The sequence below is a fragment of the Panulirus ornatus genome, chromosome 18 (genome assembly GCF_036320965.1).
Source record: "Panulirus ornatus isolate Po-2019 chromosome 18, ASM3632096v1, whole genome shotgun sequence".
NCBI lineage: Eukaryota > Metazoa > Arthropoda > Malacostraca > Decapoda > Palinuridae > Panulirus > Panulirus ornatus.
The window spans coordinates 48174256-48189655 of NC_092241.1; the positions used below are offsets into that span (position 1 = coordinate 48174256).

The 15400-nt window shown below is 42.6% G+C and overlaps 1 long non-coding RNA gene across 1 annotated transcript in view; it reads left to right on the forward strand.

Moving 5' to 3' along the window:
- The window catches only part of LOC139755056 (uncharacterized), a 136695-nt gene extending 121831 nt beyond the window's left edge, over window positions 1-14864 (forward strand). The window contains exon 4 of the long non-coding RNA XR_011714025.1: window positions 14111-14864. This is a non-coding gene — a long non-coding RNA (uncharacterized lncRNA). The remainder of the gene's footprint in view (window positions 1-14110) is intronic.
- The last annotated feature ends 536 nt before the right edge of the window (window positions 14865-15400 follow it).

A 15400-nucleotide genomic window follows, 5' to 3' on the forward strand; every position in this document is an offset into this window, starting at 1 on the left:
GGTGTATAAGACAGACAGTGTGGATAGAGAAGAATCAGAGGTAACTAAACCGTCTTTGGTTATGCTGAGATAACCATGACCAAGTTGCAGTTCGAGACTATAGAGAGCTGCGCCATGCTAACCAACATGAACATCCTCGTTAAGGTGTGGACTGTACTTTAACCTGCGCAAGTGTATGTTGTGTGAAGACACTTAGCTTGAGACCTACCACTGAAGGTGACGTTTTTTTGTATATTGTCGCCTGTGCTGTCATCCGTTGGCAGAAGTAAAATCAATAACCTGTAAATTATTTTCATATATAATCACACACACACACACACACACACACACACACACACACACACCCGTTCATTCGTCGTTGTGGAGGCGTCAGAGAACATGTTGTGTGACGCTGGGTGGAACCAAGGAAACGAGGAGGGTTGTCTTGTGTGTGGGGAGGAAGACGAAGGGTCTCACTGGCTGCCTGGGAAGCATGAGCCTGGCTAGGTGATCATTTCAGAACCACGGAAGAGACGTGAAGGAAAAAAAAGCAAGGAGCGACACAACACAAGGCTAAGATGTTCCTGCTTGATATATATATACGTTCCCGAAAACGGGTTAAAAGATATAACTTCCCAAGTGTGTGTGTGTGGTGAAGATATATATATATATATATATATATATATATATATATATATATATATATATATATATATATATATATATATATATATATATATATATATCGTATATGGGTATTTTTCTCCCATGGATTGAGGCCAAGAAGTGAAATATCAATTTCTACTGCTGGATGGAATAAGAAAATGTCTGTGGCAGTTACGGTCAACAAAGGTCTTGGATATTGGTGAGAGGAGGAGGTGGAGGAGGAGTGACCGTTCTATCTATTTACCCTGGGAGGTGCCATACGCAGGCATAGTGGCAAGAGCCTCCGCCACTTCCCTCCCTCCCAAGTGGGACGTCAAGGGGACGCCGTCAGCAGTGCTGGTAGCAGGAACCGTGAGGATAAGCTCAAATGACCAGAGACTTTGAAGAAAATAGAAAATGTGACCGTTAGTGCTGACGTGCCGTAATATTTTTTTTCTCTCTCTCTTTCTCCTGTGGGGGATTGAGAGAGTGGGTGAGACGAGACGAGGAGAGAGAGAGAGAGAGAGAGAGAGAGAGAGAGAGATGCCACCTACTGCAAATAAGACATACAGACTCTCCTCACCCGAGGCGTGACGGGGGACTTGAAAGAAATTGTCTCGCTGGGTTGGAGGAGAGAGTACACACAGTACGACTGAGCATCGTGAAGACCACGGGTGAGGTGTGGGGAAGACATGAGAAGAAATCATTCATATGTGGGAAAGATGGTGAGGGAAGTGAGAGGAAGGGAGAGTAAGATGGTAAGAGGAGGGGAAGGGAGAGTAAGATGGTGGGAGAAGCGAGGGGAAGGGAGAGCAAGATGGTAGAAGTGAGGGGAAGGGAGAGTAAGATGGTAGGAAGAGTGAAGGGAAAGGGAGAGTAAGATGGTAGAGAAGTGAAGGGAAGGGAGAGTAAGATGGTAGGAAAAGTGAGGGGAAAGGGAGAGTAAGATGGTAGGAGAAGTGAAGGGAAGGGAGAGTAAGATGGTAGGAGAAGTGAAGGGAAGGGAGAGTAAGATGGTAGGAAAAGTGAGGGGAAAGGAGAGTAAGATGGTAAAAGAAGTGAGGGGAAGGGAGAGCAATATGGTAGGAGAAGTGAGGGAGGAGATAGAGTAAGAGACCCTGACAGCTACAATAGAAGTGAAGGGAAACAAAACCTTTACTCGAGTATAATCTAAGATAAAGAATAATAAACAACAACCACTGAACATCTGCTATGAATGTGAACAGTGATGGAAGTGGTCTGCATGTGGCAAGTGAATGGTAAAGATGGAGAGAAGAGGAGAGATGGAGGGAAGAGGAGAAATGGAGGGAAGAGAAGAGAGATGGAAATGAGAAGAGATGAGAGAAGAGGAGAGATGGAGAGAAGAGAAGAGACGGAGAAATGAGAAGAGATGGAGAGAAGAGAAGAGATGGAAAGAAGACAAGAGATGGAGAAATGAGAAGAGATGGAGAGAAGAGGAGAGATGGAGAGAAGAGAAGAGACGGAGAAATGAGAAGATATGGAGAGAAGAGGAGAGATGGAAAGAAGACAAGAGATGGAGAAATGAGAAGAGATGGAGAGAAGAGGAGAGATGGAGAGAAGAGATGGAAAGAAGACAAGAGATGGAGAAATGAGAAGAGATAGAGAAATGAGAAGAGATGGAGAGAAGAGGAGAGATGGAGAGAAGAGAAGAGATGGAGAGAAGAGAAGAGACGGAGAAATGAGAAGAGATGGAGAGAAGAGAAGAGAAGAAGAGAGAGAACGCACAAATGAGTCGTAGTTCAGACCGACAATAAAATGTAATTTTGTGGAATTATCAGGAACAAAGTAGCCCAAAAGAGACGTGTAGACTCACGACCAACAATTAAATGATCAGAGATGCAGAGCATTACAGGTGAGTGCTCTAACAGTCAGAGATGAGATCAACTCACGAGAAGAATCATACAGATCTTCAGCTGAGAGAAAGAGAGAGAAAGAAACAGAGAGGAAGATTCTCCCGCCCAAAGTATTGTGTGGTGAGTTTCAGAAGAATAAATCAGTCTCGATATCTGTATCTGGAAAAGGAACGCAAAGGTCGATGGAACAGACAGAGAGAGAGAGAGGGAGGGAGAGATTTTGGGGGAAAGGAAAGAAAAAGGACAGGAGATATTCTTGGTGTCAACTGACATGTAGTATATAGTTTGGGAGAGTGACAGATCGTGGAGGAACTGGAATAATACAATATCGGAGAGGAGGAGGAGGAGGAGAGAGAGAGAGGAGGGGAGGGTCGCTCTCCAAAACTGACATTGTAATCAGATGACGCTGGTGTATGTGTATGTGTGTGTGTGTGTGCGTGTCTGTGTCTGTGTGTGTGTGTGTGTCGGGGGGGGGGGGGGGCGGATCTGAGATATGAGTTGACAAACCAGCCAATCGCGTAGCTTGAACTGAGGTGTTTATCAAGACTAGAAACACGAAGGGGAAAACTGGAGAGAACTAAGATCATCCAGGAAAAAAAAAAAAAAGGTGACTTATTAAAAACACGGAGGAGCCCAAGAGATTATCACTACCTCCTTAAAAGAAAGACATTCATAACGGTATAGCATCGGGATCAGGAGGTCCAGACAGAGGGAAGAAACTCAGGTGATCACAAAGGAGGATGGGTTGAGTAGAGACGGGAGACATCTTGAGTTTACAAATCTCACACCAGAGCTTGAGTCAGACATCACAGGCATGTTTAAGGCAAGAATCACTTCGGGACTTAAGTCTCACACAGTTTTTGCCCACGTAGAAGGAAAGAAAGAAAGAGAGGCGGATGGAGATGGAGGTAGTACTGTACTAGCTTTCTAACAGAGCAGACTTAATTTCCAAGAAGTGTCAGTAGAAAATGGACTCCTTCAAGCATTACTTTATAAGCAAGATCGTTACTGATGCCGACTGTTTAACTGCTATGATTGTATATGACCCTAGAGTGAGGTTCGATGATGTCGAACAAATCATTCGTGAGTATGATGAGGGAACACTCGAGATGATACGAGATGTGGCACAGTTAACTACGAACTGTTGTGGGGAAAAGCTCTCAAAGCAGGGGACGTGTCTGTGAGGGCTGGAAGATCATGGAAGCCAAGGTTAAAGCTCTCATAGCAAGGGACGTGTCTGTGAGGGCTGGAAGATCATGGAAGCCAAGGTTAAAGTTCTCATAGCAGGGGACGTAGCTGTGAGGGCTGGAAGATCATGGAAGCCGAGTTTAAAGTTCTCATAGCAGGGGACGTGTCCGTGAGGGCTGGAAGATCATGGAAGCCGAGGTTACCAGAGCGTGTTATGAAGATCTTGTCATCATGCTTGTGTATCACTAAACACGTCACATCAGAGTTAGAGGCGCCAGCATACCAACAACGATGGATGTTGTCTTCACCTCTGGAAAACTTTGTCAGAACTTCAGCTGAGGAACTCTGCTCGGGAGGAGCAGTTAGGCAGCACCTGAGATGGGATACGTCGTGGAGAAGGAAGTACCAAGGAGGGAGGGAACCAACAAGTTAGTTACAAAGAGGGAAAGCCACGACGACCTGACCTATTCGGTGGTTGAATTTCAAAGTCTAACACTACGTACGTGCCTGTGTTAAGACAGCATTTAATCAGCCTGTTATAACTGGGTCAATAGATGAAGTGATGACTGTATTAGTTCAACAAGACTCGTTGGCAAGCTAATGATTATACATTTTCAGTAGAAAAGCTATGGGAAGTAGAAGAGTTAAGTAACATTTGAAAACTACAAAGAAGATAAGGAATTGATGCAGCTAAGTCCCACGAAGGAATAGTGTAGGCATAAAATGACGATCATCTAAGATTGTTTCATAAATCTATGGGAGGTAAAGATCTCTTAGGGATTAAGTGATTAAACTGATGAAATCAGATGACAAGGTTTATTGGCATCAATGAAGGTATATGGAGGAAGCGAGAAACTGCATATTGAAGAATACTTTCCATACAGGATTTTCTGCCTGAGTATTACCAGAGTGAGATGGGAGTGTGAACCTGGAAGAGTACCTCTGGCAAATGTTATGTAAGAGGTTGTCATAAGAACTAGAATTCGTCAAGGCCCGAGGCCTGGATTGTCCCTCACTGTGTGTTCTCGAAATGTTGACAAGAACTCTACATCCCTCACTAGAGATGATGCTCAGCATATCAATAAACGCTACATATATACTCGCAGTGTTGAAAATACATGTTTCAAATATTATTAAGAATTATGTGAAAATTCCTTGGAGACATAAGCCTGTCACTGACACTTAGGGTGTGGTTATGACTGACAAGATGATAAGGAAACAGCTCGAGGATATCATGGTAATTTGGAATTGTTCTGATGAGACGTAAATCTGGAATCAGAGGGAAGAGGTCGTGCATCACAGATCTGGACCACCTTGACAAAATAGGTAAAATCCCGAGGAAAAGAAATGGGTTGGCTGAATTGTACCAGAGGGCCCTGACAATGGCTACGTCAAGAAACTGAGAGATACCTCAGAAGTTCTCACTGATTTAAGGGAAGACTCCTTAAATGGACAGAAAAAAGGTTGGAGTAAAGGATTTGTCTCAAAGACGCATCATCAGATTAGGCAAATGTTACATGTAAAGATCCTCTGGGTTCAACGTTAGAGCCATTGGTATTGATGATCTGTATAGATGCTCTGGGTTCAACGTTAGAGCCATTGGTATTGATGATCTGTATAGATGCTCTGGGTTCAACGTTAGAGCCATTGGTATTGATGATCTGCGTAGATGCTCTGGGTTCAACGTTAGAGCCATTGATATTGATGATCTGTATAGATGCTCTGGGTTCAACGTTAGAGCCATTGATATTGATGATCTGTATAGATGCTCTGGGTTCAACGTTAGGGCCATTGGTATTGATGATCTGTGTGGATGCTCTGGGTTCAACGTCAGAGCCAGGAGTATTGATGATCATGTATAGATGACTTGTCCAAAGGGGCCTTCTATCGTCACGTCATCTGTAGATGATGTCAAGCTTATGGTCGTAGTCAGGAATGCTCTTAAGAGCGCTAGCTACAGTCAACAGAACGAGACCTGCACAAGGTGCAGCTGCTTGTGGATGAGTTACTGATAAAATTCCATCCTTCAGAACAGCGCAACTTACTGAGGATATAGAGAAGTGAAAACACTCTGCCTCTGACAGTCTTGTAAAGCTGTGGGACTGAATTTGCGAAAAGGATTAGTTGGAAGTGCATAACTAATCAGAAAATAAGGGAGGGAGGCAAACTAAATCTTAGAAATTCTCAAAAGGGCCTCCATACCAATGTTCAAGGACATATTTGCTGCTAACGCTATGCGCGAACCAAGTTGGGATATATATCTCAACACTTTTTTGTCTCCTGACTCAAGGGAACGATTAGAGAGATACAGACGCTGAAGGTCCGGCTAAATACGTCGAAAGTGGTGGTGCCTCGAGCAAGAGTTATGGCTCACAGGGAGAGGAGAGAAGTCCTGGAACTACATATACATTGTAGGAAGGAAGGAAGGAAGGAGAATAGGGAGACGTGATAGCCACACATGGTTTTCTCAATGGCCGTGATGATGATGACCATGGCAGAGAAGGGCAGTAGAAAGGGGGACACAGACCGCTGCTTCTTCAATGATATTTATGGACACGAGGGACGAGTCCAGCTCAAGAGAAGGATCCTGGTGCTGCTGACGGTGGTGGATAATGATGATGTGTGACGGAAATGTGAGGTTAATGTATCAGACCCAAATGTGTAAGACGTACTCTCCTTTTCCATTAATAGGAAACTGCGAACAGGTAATTACATACAAAAATTCAGGCACTTATAGTAACATGCATGCACACACATAAACACAAGCTCGCGCGCTTGCTCATATATATACACGCAAAACAGACAGCAGACAGTTCTATACACACACACACACACACACATACACACACACACATACAGCAACACACACGTGCGCACCGCCCCCAACCCACGCTCCCTAGGCAAGAGAATAAAACTGCCTGGTTTATCAGCGGTTTGCGGCCGAATCAACTTCAAAAAGTCCTGAGTGTTGCAACAAGAAGAGGGTCTCGTACTCGTGAGTGTCAGTAAAAGGAAAAAAAAAATAAGATAAAAAAATCCGGAGCGAATTTGCAATTGCAGTGAATGTGACTTGGAGAAGATGAAGAAGAAAAAAAAAAAGATTGGATCATGGGGAGTTGAATGATTCTGACGAGGGTTAGTTTACAGACGATACCCTACTCCCGGGCGAACATATGGTCTTTGCATATCTGTTTCTGAATCCCAGGGTGGAGGAGATATTCTAGCAAACGTTGTAGTGGGTAAGACACGGCTCTGCGGAGCGGATCTGATCATCATCACCACAACAAGTGAAGATGGATATGAGATGCAGATTGTCACTGCCTCGCTCGATGAACGCGATGCATAAAGTGTGAATTGATTTTGTTTTTCAAGTGGAATTCATATAAGCTATAATGGAAATGATGTACCATGCGATGTAATAGAATGAAACATACACACACACACACACACACACACACACACACACACACACACACATATATATATATATATATATATATATATATATATATATATATATATATATATATATATATATATATATATATATATATATATAAGCAATTGTGATAGCGGAGACAGGTTGTAGAAAATGTATTAATGCAATATACAATACAGTCGTGTGCTGACACAGAGAAATGGCTTTGGAAGGGAGTTAGTGTGCGAGAGGAAGACAAAAATAAGAGCGTGTGTAGTGCTGCCAGCGGCGAGGCAATAACCTAACAAGGTCCAGAGAACAGAGAGATTCGTTCAAAGGGTTCGTGAGTGAAGACAATCAAGGACGTAGACCACCAGTAAACTGGTAAACTCGTAGTATACAGGATGATGAAGTGGTATACATACTGGTTTACGGAGGTTATGCAAAGCCAGGGAGAGGAATGGTGAGGGGGGAAAAAAACCCAGCTGAATGAGTAGGTATGATTCAATTTCGGGAACGAGTTAAATGAACCAGAAAATATAACAGCTGCTCCGAGGAGAGAAAGCTGAATGAAGAATTGTAAAGCAATATTGAGCTAAGGGATAGGGTAAAAATGCCACTGTGTGGAACATCTGAGAGAGAGAGAGAGAGAGAGAGAGAGAGTATAGAAGAGAAATAGCAACCGTAAAAGGTATGTATACAGATGCGAGGAAGTGTGTCAGGAATAATGAAATTGCAAGCGATGATCAGACAAAAAAATAATGATTCTTGGAGAGTTCATGATAAACAATGGTCGCGAGATAGACGAGACAGAGCATTAGGTAGATAAACTTAAAAGCAGAACAACAGTTTCAAAGAGAAAGATGGTTTTCGACTGAAGGGTAAAAGCAAATGATTCGATTCCATCATGAACCTTTTGTGGAGTAGATCCTTCATTGTTTCTAGTTTGGAATACGACCATGATGAGTAAAGTTATGATAGATTTCTTAGAGAACCTTGAGGAAGACTCAAGAAATCTCGGAGGCACTGAAAGTGATGGAAAGTGACTTACAGATAATTTGAGTGAGGAGAATTGGGAAACACGAAAGGAAAGACTGCGAACGATCGCATTCATACTGAAGGAAACTAACCAAGGACAGACCCACAGAGTAGTGAGTCGTAAGGAAAGAGAAACAAGGGAGAAAGAGACTCATTCTTACATGTAAATATACGAGATGAGCATAGAAGAGAAGACCAGCCCATGACAAGTTTCACTGCTGGAAGACAGTGATACTGTAGTAACCTAATTCTTCATCAGCGTAGACGGAAATATGATATCAAAGCAAAAGGCGTTTCTCCACTCCACCCATCACAACCTGTGTCTCATCAGCCTGCTGGAAAAAAGTTAACCCAGACCATCATTATTCATACCCCGGTCCGCAGGGTATACGAGCACCACCAGTGTGGCGGCGACTCGTGGCAAATTTTCCCATCATGTTAGGCTCGCTGGGCGGTTACAACTGCACCATATTTGATCTTCGTAGGCTTGTTGGGCGGTTACAATGGCAACATGTTTACTTTTCAACTAGGCTTGGCTTGCTATACAGTTTCGACCGCACTTTATTTACTCTTCAGAGTCTTCTGATCATTCAGGCAAAAAAAAAAATAATGTACATATCGCTGGTATCAGAGTTAGGATGTTATTCGGAATTACAGAATGTTTATCGAGAGAAGAGCTGTTACTGATCCCCATATGGAATCTCTGTTGCTCGCATTAGGGTAGGTTAGGTTAGGATAGGCTACGCTACGCTACTCCGAAGAAGAGATATGTTGCAGACCTACCTTGCGTTATTCATAATTTTCACCACAGTGATACAACATTAGACTGCTGATATTCCACGCACACACTTGAGCAATAAGAACCCATAGCCGTAAATAGAAAAAAAAAAAAAAGATGACAGCGATGAAAACATACCATCAGGAAAGAATGACTGGAAAATACATTCTAATCTAATTACGGCCGCTGGATACTGGAAGCAAGACGGGATTCTGCCGCTCGTCAGTATATTACGCTTTCATTCTCCAGCAAGATTTCAAGGACCATAACTCTCTTTCAAAATTAGTAATATCAAAATATTTGTCTGGCCTTGCATTGATGATCTCCGCTTTGACATTATCTGACGTAATGTATTCTAAAGTTCAATAACTGTTGCTGTAGAATGAATTGCGCTTGTAAAACATCACTTTAACATCATTCAGTAATATCTTTTCGGTATACGCATGTATATCCAGCTAACGAGAAGTTATCGTGTCATATCAACGAAGTTATTCGGTATTTTGATATCATCCATTAAATCTCCTAGAGGAAGAAAATGGATTTCTGAGTCTTTCTGCATAAGCTATATTTCTGAATTACGTTATTAGCTTATTTGTTCATTGTTTTCTTTTAGTCTAAGAAATTTTCTTCATCTCTGACAAGTGACCAGAGAAAAGCAGCGTAATCTACATGTGGTTTGAATAGCGAATTGTACAAGGTATGTCTTGCGTCTTTGGTCTTACAGATTCGAACTTAAACGCTCGACCCAGAGCGGCCCGTACATACGTTACGGTCTGCTACGCTAACCGCTACACCACGGAGGAACCATTTTCTGTAGTATCTATTAAAGTCCAGTCATCAGATTTCTCTAACAGTACAGAAGCTGTTGATTCCTTTTGCTTTGTACTTCACGCATTGGTGCAGAGAATCATTCTGTTACGCTGCAACTTTCAAGGGTCTAGACGCAATACTTTGGACCCATTTGATTAGTTTATGCTATCACTCGACCTGACCCCCTATGGCACGACAGACATCCCATGACCCCAGCCGTCCACCCTCATCTGATGGTTACATTCCCTCATTCCCGAACCTGATTGACGGCCGTCTTTGACCCTTACTACCTAAATCTGCCTGACTGACTTGCTAAGGCCGTATGTAATCGTCTCTCCCGGGACCTTGCCAAACTTGAGCCATCCCTATCATGTTCATTTTGCAAATGAGTCCTACCATAGATATGATCTTAACGCTAAGACGTAAACCACATATCTTTATAGGTGCCTCCTCTCTCCTACATCATACCCTCAGCTCTACCATACAAAACCTGTTGTTATTATTATCAAAACTAAGGCTCCTACATCGTGTGTCTGTGGTAGTCCAGCCAGCTCGACCTTCCTATGACTCTCTCTAAGATTCGTAAATGGGAGCTCCATAGTTGCCCTAGATTTCTCATTCTAATTCGAGCCATATTGCTTTTGTAGATGAGCAACTACCAAATCTCCTCTCAGGAGTTTCCGTAGCTATATCTTCTAATTCATGTATTTCAGCCTTTAGTCTTGTATCAGCCTAGTCGTTATAGTATGGCCTCTTCCTCCTTTTTCTTGTTCTCACGGAACTTTGTCCAAGTACCTGATTGAAGAGTTCCTAGTGAGAGCGGAACGAGGCTCATCATCCATAAATTACATCTCCAGTAAAAACAACAGCGAAGCAGTCATTGTTAAGATATTTCAACAACCCAAGCATTAGCTGGAAATTCTTAACAGATGACCACAAGGGGAAAGGACTAAATGATTTGAGAGAAGATGACTTTTTAAATCAGCTGATTCATGACCTGACTCGAGAGAGCAATATTCCAGATTTAGTCCTTACCAAAACAGAGACCTAATTAGTGTTTGTGAGATTGCTAGAAAAAATATTGTGTATCGCTAAGCAAAATCTCATCAGATTTGCAATAAATTTCCATTTTGATTGTAATGGAAATGACATAATGATACCAAACGCTACATAGTAAACTGGTTGACACTGGCTCAGTAGTTCCTGAGGAGACGACTTTGGAATGACGAGGAAGGAAGCCTAGTGATGGCAAAGGCTCATGGTGCCTTAGGCCAAGTGAACTACAGACGAGATAGAAAAATGTGCCTCAGGTTATCTCCCTACGAGTCCTTCCTTCCTCGGTGTTAGATGAAATGTTAGAAATGATAATCATCAGGGATGATAGATCTGTCACATTTTCATTCAAAAATTATAAACTAATAGCTTAAAAAAATCACCTCGGGTTTGGTAATAAGAATACCGTATTGAACGAATCGAATAAAGCTCCGTCTATACTCTTACATAATAGTGCGAACGCTCTCTCTCTCTCTCTCTCTCTCTCTCTCTCTCTCTCTCTCTCTCTCTCTCTCTCTCTCTCTCTCTCTCTCTCTCCTAAGTCTAGATCTTTTCTGTATGCATGGACATGTCTTTAGAGTTACAGACGCCAATTTCGGGGAATAGATACAGCTTTGCGCGGGAAGTAAGATAGGATATGTGGACGCGTCCTCCGGGGACGTTATGAGGCCACGAAAGACAGACGGTTTTCAATAAAAAGAAAAATAAAAACCGTCTGTACCTTGGATGAAACGTGGTTGGGCACTACCGTAGAGTGTTTTAGTACCCAACGTAGCATTAAAACGATTCCAGCTGCGGGAGATTTGTTGAGGGACGTAGGAAGACCTGGGGGAGGACCTTGAGAAGACCTGGTTAGAACCTGAAGACCTAGGGAAGACCTGAGGGGAAACTAAGGAAGATTTGTCCAGGAAGACGTGGGTGAGGATCTTTAGAAGACTTATGTCGAACCTGGGGAGGACTTAAGGACGAGCTGTGGAAGATATGTCGGAGGACGTGGGAGAGACCAGGGGTGGACCTGGGAATTTCCCATCGAAGGGCCTACACGTTAGCTCATTTTCTATCCATAGCCTTAACTAAGTTCTTCATGTAAATAGATGAATGAATAATGGTTTATTGGATGTAGGCAGCCACTTGGCTAGAAATACACAATTGAGGCATGACAGATATTACAGAACTGCTAGGTCATTGTAGTTACTGATTAATTGATCATACAAGAACTTAAGATTAGGTTGAGGTGGATATTTCCAAACTTTGAATAAGCATTTGGGTGAGGTACATTTAAATAGGAGGGGTGGCAGATATACAGGGATGTTTAGAGAGTCAATTTCGTGTTTTATATATTATCAGTTTGAATGAACATTAAGCGACGAATAGCTACTCCAGTACTATAGTTGTGGTTCAGTTTGCGGTACAGAAGCGGTAACAAGATCTTGCTGGATTCTACCATCGGCAGGTGCTGGACGTTCTTGGTTCCTGGTTCCAGCGGCTGTCGTCTGGAAGCTCAGTTGCTCTTCTTGTGATATGAAGTCTTTGCTCGTCTGTCCCATTCACTCAGGACACAGCAAAGCTTCGTGTATCCCTGTTGCTGTCCAAGCTAGATAGCGACAACCTTCGAGTCACCAAAACAAAATGCCATCGGTATTTCTTGTGTTTTATGCAGTTCAAAAGATGGTTCATGTTACCCTATAGTTCCCTCATATGGACTGATTGAGGAGCTGGTGATGGCAACACGTTGTCGCCATGTAGCAGAAAATTATGAGCAGCAAGTAGGGCGATACAGTACCCAGGTGCTGATTGCATTATCCGCTACCCGCTCTCAGGGTGCCAGATCTTGCCTCTGAGCCACACAACGCCAAAACCAGTGCTAATCGTACATATTGGCGCCCATCCCGTCACTTCAAAACTAGAGTAGCGGTTTTATGCTGCTTCCATTTCCGAAACATTTTGGAATGTCGGTCTTTATTTCAGAATCAGAACCAATTTTCAGGCTATCAAAGGCTGCCAATTTTTTCCCCTGGCAACTGTGGGTAACCTTCTGATCATATATTACCCGTTGTCCATATATAACTTCAGATGTTATAAATCTAGACTTTCAAAAAGCTTTCAAGAAAGTGCTACGTCAGAAAGTGTATTCGGTAGAATTATATCACACGTCTGAGAAGTGGAGTGTGTGTGTGTGTGTGAGAGAGAGAGAGACTCTTGGCTAGCTTAGCAAATAGGCAACAGCGAATGGTATGACGAAACATCTGATTGGTTCTACGATAAGCCGGCCTCCACTGTGCGCAGTGCTAGGCTTGAAGTCCCGCTCATTCTCTTTTTTTTTTCATTGTCTGTATCATCAATATGGATACGGGGCTCACAGATAGAATTTCATTTTGTCGACGGGTTCGAGGTTAGGATATAAAGCCCAAAGGATAATTACTTAATGATTCAAAGAGATCTAGACTCGCTGGTGCTGTTGTCAATAGCATTTCGTATGGACGTCAGTGAAGGCAGATGCAAAACAATGGAGTTTGGTAAGATTATCAAACACACGCAAGAAAAAAATGTTTAAGCCATTATTTAGATATTAGGGAGGATGTGATCAGCGGTGCTGCATGCAATAAAGCAAAGAGAATGTTAAATTTCACGACTAAATATATAAAACGAAATACATAAAACAGAAACACAAGTCTTCCCACCTCTCTGGCTGCAGCACCACATTTAGAATGCGTTGGGTGGTAAGTCAGGCCAACATACGTTACCAGAAGCAGAAGAAAAAAATAAAACATGGAGCGAAAACGCTGATATAAAAAGAAAATCAAAACAAATTTTACCACAAGAATAAATCTAATGAAAGAAAACATCTAAAATCCTCTCTTCTAAACTAGTACAGACTCTTGAGATCTAACATAAAAATAATTAATAATTTCGACAACATGAATGACGGTGATTTCTTGACGTTAGAAAGACATCGACCAGAAATAACAGTATGAATTTAAAGTGAAGATGATGAATAAGGTTTTGGTGTTGATGATGCTGACATATTATCGTAGTGATGACTTAAACTGGGCTGGACAAGCATACTATCTTAGCGATGACTTAAACTGGGCTGGACAGATACATTACTGATACTGATTTCAACTGAACGATTTTATTCAAGAATGACGAATGATACGAATTTAGATCAACCTTCTTTTTATTTATAGGAAAGCTTGCGAGTGAAGGCCTTTTCTTTTTATTTTTTTCAAAGTATCTTGCGACTGTTTTTAGTGTGTGTGTGTTTTCCAGTCATCCTTTCCCTATAAGATTTTCAGTGACTTTCTACTACACGGTGTTCCTTCCCAGGTTATGTTCCTCTCGAATGAAATGCCGGAGAGAGATATCCAGGGGAGGGAACGAAGTGCCTCCTTCACCATCCAGCTGTGTAGATTAGGAACTGAGGACACTTTCCCCTCTCCTCCAGCAGAGGATATCGTCAAAGAGGACACTTTCCCTCTCCTCCAGCAGAGGGTATCGTCAAAGAGGGCACTTTCCTTCTCCTCCAGCAGAGGATATCGTCAAAGAGGACACTTTCCCTCTCCTCCAGCAGAGGGTATCGTCAAAGAGGACACTTTCCCTCTCCTCTAGCAGAGGATATCGTTAAAGGCCTTGGACTGGGACCTACCCATTCCTGGTCCTACCAGTTCTAACCACTTGGATGTAGTGCGTCGATTTGTGACGTCGACTCTACTTACGTCATCTTGATAATGTCTTGATTACGTATGTTAGTCGTAACCTCTTGCTTCCCTCTCCTCAAGTCTCCGTGGCACGTACAGGGTGCGACCATCACCTTTTACAGGGTACGTGCTATCGCGTGCCTAGCCCAACCTTCAGTCTACTGTTAAATCTTCTTCTCGTCCCCCACCCCCTTTTATTTTTTTTTTTTAGCTTATTTCTTTTTACTCTACCTACGGTAGATAGTGAAAGAGAAACACGAACTATAGCCACAACGGAAGTTGCGCATGGCATCTCTGTCCTGTGTTGAGTTGACGTCATTCTACGAGAGAGAGAGAGAGAGAGAGAGAGAGAGAGAGAGAGAGAGAGAGAGAGAGAGAGAGAGAGAGAGAGCACATCGCAGACGTTCCTCCATGAACAAGGTCAGGCTGTGTGTGACTCGACTTCCAAGAGAGAGAGAATGGACATCAGTGTGGCCTTCATATACACAATATGTATGGCTGAAAGTTACGATTGGCAAAGTCTGCTTCTTGATAACTGATAAATATACGATTCTCCGAGAGGACTGGACAACCTGAATGGATACTTAGTAAGAACATTCAGAAGACAATTTGAGGTTGAAGGAGGCATCAAGGGTAATAGTCCACTGTGATGGAAAAGTTATCATAGAATCTCTAAGTGTAGAAAAATAGACAAGGAAAACTGAGGTCCACAACTGTGTCAAGGTTCATTCATATGTTCCCTAGAACTGTGCACTGAAACGTGTTGTCCCATCAAATCATTGAACATAGTGGGATCCAAGACGTCAGCAGACCATCAACGTAGGGTTGAGTCTATAAATGTTCTCAGCTTAGGTTCTGAGAACATCACTTATGAATCTGTATTTGGAAAAAGCAGTCGTATTGTGCTCGAGATGAAATA